The sequence below is a fragment of the Poecilia reticulata genome, unplaced genomic scaffold (genome assembly GCF_000633615.1).
Source record: "Poecilia reticulata strain Guanapo unplaced genomic scaffold, Guppy_female_1.0+MT scaffold_145, whole genome shotgun sequence".
NCBI classification, from domain to species: Eukaryota; Metazoa; Chordata; class Actinopteri; order Cyprinodontiformes; family Poeciliidae; genus Poecilia; species Poecilia reticulata.
The window spans coordinates 580,224-587,601 of record NW_007615015.1 but is presented as its reverse complement, the minus strand read 5'-3'; the positions used below and the strand labels follow the sequence as shown (position 1 = coordinate 587,601).

At 42.1% G+C, this 7,378-nt stretch overlaps 2 long non-coding RNA genes across 2 annotated transcripts; both read left to right on the top strand.

The window, feature by feature from the left end:
* Positions 1 to 6: 6 nt before the first annotated feature.
* LOC103459958 (uncharacterized) lies at positions 7 to 2,749 on the top strand. The gene is made up of 2 exons (XR_532832.2): positions 7 to 723; positions 1,427 to 2,749. It is a non-coding gene; the product is annotated as an uncharacterized LOC103459958 (long non-coding RNA).
* A 1,122-nt stretch (positions 2,750 to 3,871) lies between these two features.
* Positions 3,872 to 7,372, top strand: LOC108165910 (uncharacterized). The gene is made up of 3 exons (XR_001776238.1): positions 3,872 to 5,149; positions 5,246 to 5,355; positions 5,900 to 7,372. It is a non-coding gene; the product is annotated as an uncharacterized LOC108165910 (long non-coding RNA).
* Positions 7,373 to 7,378: the final 6 nt, after the last annotated feature.

Sequence of the window (7,378 nt, the reverse complement as noted above, 5' to 3'; positions counted from 1 at the left end):
GGAGAATCCTTCCACCCATGAAAGTAGTCCTCTGTCTTTTACAACAGGTATCTTTTTAAACATATCTAAAAGTTTCTTTTAAGTGTAAGTCCCGGTTCCGGTCCATTTTGCCCGGAGCAGCAGAGCTGCAGCTGTCTGTCGGTGTGACCCATCACAGCCTCTAACTGTTGGAAAACACCAGGCSATGAATCTGTTATTCCCTGCAGATTTAATCTCATCAGCCTGATGCCACTTCGGACCCGCCAGCGTCTTCCTGCACCAGAAATGTCCCAGTTTAATCAGGTTGTGTGTGCTGGGTAGAACAGCTCCACCCTCAAGCCTCCAGCTCAAACTCTGGTCTGAACGTTTCATGTACCTCTGATAAACAGCAGAACTAACAATTATCCAACCAAATACTTATAAATCAGTTTTATTTWAAAACCACGGAGAGTATAAATAACTAAAAGTGTTSAGATKAATGAGCARCAAGCATGACCAGGAGCGTGTTGGAGACTGGATGGGACTTTGTCAGAACATYAATAGTCYTGGCTGATGTGACGGTCGGCCTGGCTGCAGCGACACCATGAAGATAATCTTCACTGCTTGGTGATGTGATTACAGAGCAGCGGCTGCAGCTCGGCCAGCGCAGCTGATTGTTTTATCTGCCATCGTCTTCCTCACCGGTGCTGCAGGGCGTCTCCATGGAGATAAACAGTCCAATCAGGCTGCAGGAAGAGCTTCCTGGTAATGTAGCAAATTCAGTTTCCTCCTTTTCTTAGTCGACCTTTCCTCAGTTTCCTCAGTTTCCTWAAAGAAACAAATGGAAASGTCAAAGTCTTCACTCTGATGTAAACAGTTCMAYTAATGTAAATGTAATATATGATTATATGACAAAGAATCATTAAAAASAGGAATTAGCTGCTCAACCAGAGGCTGAGACCTTAGAAAAACACAACCTGTTGTTGTTTAGTGTGACTGATTATTACTGGGCCAATAATGAATGTCATCACATTTAGAACCAAACCAGATGTAGCAACAAAAACAGTCATTTTAGTAAACCTACCTGATTTMAGGKCAGGCAGTGAGCAAACAGCTCATATCTGTTTTTTACTATACAATGTCTGCATATTTAAAACCACAATAAACACAATAAAACCACAATAAACACAATAAAACCATAATAAACACAATAAAACCAYAATAAACACATAATAAAGCCGTGATAAACAACATTATGAGTGTGAAAGTTGTGACATTTTATCTGTTGAAACTGTTCCTGGGTGTTAAACTCTCAGGCTGAAAAGCCATGAAACCGACCACAAGCGTGTCGCTGCTGCTCTCTGTTCAGAACCGAGGCGGTTCTGAACAACATGAGCGTCTGGACCCGGAGCCCGCCGCTGTCTGGAAACATTCTGCTCATTTCCTGTCTCCTCCTGCCTGTCTGCAGGGTCGTTGATGTGCGGCGTGTCGGCCATTAGCCCCAGGCTGCGTCCAGACAACGGGACACGGCTCACCCTGAAAACACCAGCTCCTGTTTTAACAGCTGCTTCTGGCAGCGCAGACTCTGCGTGGAGAAGAAGTGAACGTTTACAGAGACGTGGCTTTACATGCAGGGAGGACTGAAGCTCTAATGCACCTCTGGTGGTCAGTCAGAGTCGCCCAATCGATCGTCAACACGTGAAAGATTTTTAACCTTCATATCTAACCCCTGAGCCGGGTTGTCTTCATTCTTCTTTTGATTAGTCCAGGAAAGTCCGACCCGGTCTGAGGAGGAGAAAGACAAATGGACGTGTTTGCGTCAACAGTCGAAGCTAAAAGTTTGCATTTCTGGCTCAGAGTGTTTATAGTAGAAAAGTGTGTGGGAGTTGGATGAATTGGGAGGAATTTTCTGTCCTCAGGCCTTTTACAGGCGTTTGGTTATGACTCAAACTCTGCCTTCGTAAAATAAATGGAACTGAGCAGAAAAAAAGATTAAAAGTTGAAGGAAAAATATCTGAAGTAGAGCATGTTATGAAGCACCACTTGTGGAATGACCTTTGACCTCTAGCGAGGTGAAGGAAACGTGGAGCCTGCAGTTTGTTTGTGTCGCATCTGGACTCAGTTAGAGGAGAAAACATTTTGGTTGTTGTGGTAAAAGGTTTCAACTCTCAGCCTGAAGCGACTTGTAGTTCCTGTTAGATACTTAGTAATTAACATTACGCAACATTCACATGTAAATATAAACATAATGTGAAGCATTACATTTTTATAAAAAGACATTTGGATGAAACTAAAGGAAATATAAGTGATAAAGCATCAAGCTGCAGAGCTCAGGACTCGTTTCCTCCTGTCAGATGTAATCCCAGACTGTAATCCCAGACTGATCCGTTCAACTTTATCTATAAATCCCATTAAAAACAGCTGCTGTACCCAAGTGCTGCTCATAGAAATAGAAATATTAAGAATAAACAGGGGAGAAAAATAAAACATTAAGAAAAGAAACAACTGAACCAGCAGGAAACGTTTGATGGTCTGGATCAGGTCCAGCTGCTCTGGTTCCTTTCTGACCTGAATGAGGCGATTAGAGGATTCAGCAGCTCTGGACGCCACAGCAGGAAGAGGCGCAACACGCAGCAGGAGAAACACAAAACGATTATTATTTATATTCACATGAACATAAGATGAGCTGCTGTAAATAAACAGAGCCGTGGGTCCCTCTGCTGGCCAAAGCTCATAACGCACCCTGCAAGCACAAAACCCATAAAACATGAAGGAAATGTCTGGAAAGTTAGTTTAAAAAACACAGTTATTGAAAATAAATTGGTTTCCATTGATCCCATATTAGACCATAGCAGATCTTATAAGGTTTTGTGAAACCAGATAATTTTATTTTTAACCAGCTTGTTTCTGTTTATTCAAACCTCCATCATAAACTATAAATAACCTTCGAGACATGCGAGTGTTTATGACTGAGCAGAAAACTACTTGAATCTGTCCGAGGCTCTGGCACTTTCCCTCCATCTGTTCGGTCCTGTCTGTCCCTCCTTTTGTCTCTCTCTCTCTCTCTCTCTCTCTCTCTCTCTCTCTCTCTCTCTCTCAGCAGCTCAGACCTGACTGATGCTGCTGCCAATCAGACAACGGGAGCAAAACATTTCAGTCTCCATGGCAACAGCCCGCTGATTCCCAGCCGATACTGAGCAGGAGCGACGCAGTGGAGTGAAACCCGCCACAGTGAGAATCGGTGTTTTACGTTAGTTAAATCCGGTGGTTCTGCTGAGTTTTGCTGTAATAACCATAATAACCAAATACATCATCACTAAACAGGTGGCGGTGAGTCGCTGTTTGCTCTCTGGCTCCCCCTGCCGTTGGAAACAGGAACATCACTGAGCTAAAAATAAACCTCCTCTGATCCAGCAGCCAGTGAAGTTTTCATCTGCCAGTCAGCAGCAATCAGACCAGTGGATTTATTATTAATATGTTATTCAGATGGTTAATATTATATGGCCTGAATGAGACACAGATGATGTTTATCACGTTTTCTTTCTTGCATATTTTTTCACTGCATTAAGATGAAAAACAACATAGAAAATAAAGACATATCTAAAATTCTGATGAGTTTGGATGAGAATAAATCTATTTTGAATTGAGTCCATATCAAACCTCCTCCCATACATGTCCATCGATTTTCCTCCAGAATGAGGAAAATGTCATTTTTCAACCGTTTTTGCCATTTCATAACATGTTTCTATTTTAATTTCTGCTTTTATTTTATTTCCCTTTGATAAATGAAGTATTTTTTTTATTTAACCACAAAAATGGTTAAATAAAAGCAGAAATTAAAATAGAAACATGTTATGAAATGTTTCTATTTCATAACATAGAAATAGATGTTATTTCTATGTTAGAGACAAACCTCTCTTTTGGTTTGTCGTTCCAGTGGTGAGCAAACTTCATAAAAGGTTCTGACTTTTAACCACTGACGCCCTGCACCCACCGGACATTTAGCTAATGCACTAAATTCAACATTCACTGCAAGTAAAATATGTATTATGTTTTATAAAAAGTATATTACCTTAAACAGACACAAATTTATTATTAAACATTTAGCAGGAGCTTCAGGACGGCAGCCTGGGATTTTGATGCTTAAAGAATCAGGTTAGACTTTAATCAAGTGTTTGGAGGATCCATGTTTCTTTGAGCTGATAGTTAATGATGAAACCTGCAGGTTTGACTGGGCAGCAGCTTTTACTCCATCCTGAACACCAAGCGTCTGTTTAAGCTGCTTTAAAAGCTTCGTGTCTCTTTCTGCTTCAGCTCCATGAAACCAAGACGAATCCAGATGCTTCAGGTCCTCATCTTTAGTTCCCTTCGGTGGCGTTTCAACGCTCAGCTGATACATGGCTTCCCTTATCTGTGAAGTCAGGCTGTGAAATTGTTTTTGACAGAGAGAAAGTCGGTGTTTCCCCTCAGCGACGCTGTGAAACGAGCAGCGGCCGTCCTTCTAAATGCAGAGCTGCCATTATGTAGAGAGTAATGAAGCGTAGTGAGAGGCGGCGGTGGCAGCAGCAGCAGCAGGGGGCGGTGGAGCCCCGAGACGGCATTAATGCTCTCTGTTCCCTGTCAYACTCTGGATTCACCGACCAGACGAGGCGAGGCAGGAGGAAACCTCAGCAAGACAGAGACCCTGTTTCTCTATGAAATGTTAATAACAGATTTAATCCTGTCTGACCCTCTATGAAGGCTGGATCTCACTAGTAAAATGTGATTCCTATATTTATGTAGATGATTAAATAAGATCACAACCTTCATGAACATTAGCTTAACGGACAAAAATCTAAAACTAGTTTGAGGAAAGAGAAAAACCCACAGGAGAGACGGTGAAGTTTCAGAGATGAGCGCTGGAAACAGATCCTCTTACAGGCTGCTGTCGCCATGGCAGCAGCCCGCTGAGATCTTCCCTTCATCTCTGGCTTTTCTTGGCCTTTTTGTCTTCAGCATCACGAGGCGACAACAGCGGTTTGCTGGCTGCTGAACGTCTGCAGTGCCGGCTGCTGGTGGCAGCTGCCAGTCAGGCTGCTCATCGTGGATCCGGGACCAGACCTCCATCCGTCTGCTGCAGCGTTCCCTGGACGTCACCGGCTCCAGGGCAGCTGATTGAAACAACCATAGACCTGCAGGTCACCGGCTCCAGGTGGGAACTGATGCAGGAAAGGTTGGAAAAGTTTTCAGTCATTTTACAACCAGAAAACACAAAGTGGTGTCTCATTTTTATCCCCTTTATTTACAGCCCTAAATAAACGGAATATTAATGAACGAACAGAAACGTGTGCAGATTACAGATGTCCACCCAACGGACAGACCAAAACGGGAACCAAAGGAGCAGCGAGGAAGAGGAGGGTGAGGAAGCACGGAGCTTCAGCCTCAGATCCAACAAACAGCCAGCAGTGGAGCTGAAAACCAGCCAGTTTTCAGCTGGAATCAGCACCAAGTGGTGACCCACCGATTTGAAACTGAAAAATCATATATTTATCCAGTCAGTGAAGGAAACAGGATATTTTAGAGTTTAGAATCAAGTCAGAGAAAGTATTTAAGTTGTAAAACATGTTCATGGCTCAGAGAGAGCAGATAACAGGAAGACTAAACAAACAACAAGGTATTTTACTCACATCAAGACCGCTGCGCTAACCATGCTAATGGCTAAACTGCTTAATGATTTTGTCTGTTTGAAAATATTACTAGCAACTGCTCTATAATGTGATTAATTTAAACACTTAGTGACAAACTGGAAGTCTAGAAAACCAAAGTTTTTTCAAAAGAAATTGTCTCCAAATGTCTGATCGTTGGTTATCRKTAAGAAAAAGATTGTTTCAGCTGCTTCTGCATCCTGAATGCATCAGACTGACATCAATTAATATCAAATTTCTCCTTTGTTCCACAACAGCCGACCGAACCGGAGCATAAGGGAGGAGAAGCGTCTCTTTCCCCAGCAGGACGGGTTCATGTGTCAGGATGATGAACCGTTTGACCTTCAGGTCAAGGTCGTCTGAGCAGCACCGGGTCAAACCTGCCAGAGATTCTGACTCTGTTCTTCTGCTGACCAACGATAAAACCTTCATTTAATCAACAAGGAAATCCTGTTTACATTAATACAGAAACTTTATTAGTAGCTTTACGTCTTTACAAAAAGAGCTTCATGTTTGTGGTTTACAGTCTAAATATTTCTACCACAACCATTGAATAAAAATAACCAGATTTAAAAGTCCTTCTTTAAACATGTAAAAGTACTCGCATATTTAACACATTATTATAGACACATTTATATAAACTGTCTTTACATGAGACACAGTAATCCATGACTTTTCCTGTAAATGAATATTTGAACAGGTACAGTGTTTCCACAACGAGTTTATATCTCTATATGATGGAGATGTTAGTCAAACGGCTTTTTCCAGATGATGTGAGACGATAAGCAGAAAACGTCTCCGGCAGCTTCTGCTTTAAGCTAAGCACCGACTTCAGGAACCACAGATTCAAACCTCACAGCTCTGATGTTCATCGGATTATTACATTTCCTCTGGGAGAAGCAGATGTTGTCTCTGCCTGCAGATTAATGCTGGAGCTCCTGGTTGACTCCAGTTGGACAGAGAGACGTTGGGACTCACTGCTGCTTCACATGACGGGTCAGAGATGATTCTGATTATTGCATTTCTGGACCACATGTGGTGCTCTACGCTTTCTGAATCTTTTTCATCTAAATGATAATAAAAATAATTGTTTCACCAGAAACTTTATGGCCTCCTGCAGCTGCAGCAGTAGAGCAGGAAACCTGAAGGAGCTGCAGAGTTTTACTGCGTTTCCCTGCTGAATAAAACGTTTTTGTGTTCCAAATGTAAGTTTTGTGATGAATGGGGTTCGACGTTGGTATGGATGATCCTCCACACATTTTGCTGACCGGTTTGTCTGAACGGACTTTGCTGCTCAGACCCAGTTTAACTCCGTCAGGCTCCAGTGAAGTCAGAACCGAATCCTGACATGGAGAAAGGTTTTCCCTAAACATCTGGTTTTACGTCAGATTCGCTCTAATTCATTTCCCTTGTTACTTCTGGACGTCTCTTCAGGTCAACACATTTCTAACATTGTTTAGTAAAAACTAGTTTCAAAGATTTTAGTTTTATTTGTGCTTCTAATTATTTTTTGCCTGAAGCTGCAAATCTTAACTAAAACATAGTTAAATATTCTGTAGGCGTTTCTTTATGAATGGTGATGATTGTAAAGTGACGGATGCTTCAGTAACTCAGCTGGCAGTGGAGAAACATTTTGGATTTTAGGCTGTTATTTTTCTCTCCTCTCGGTCAGAAGGGTCAGAAATCATCTGGTTGCCTTCAAGCTGGAGCCAGTTATGCTAACATCCAGTGGATCC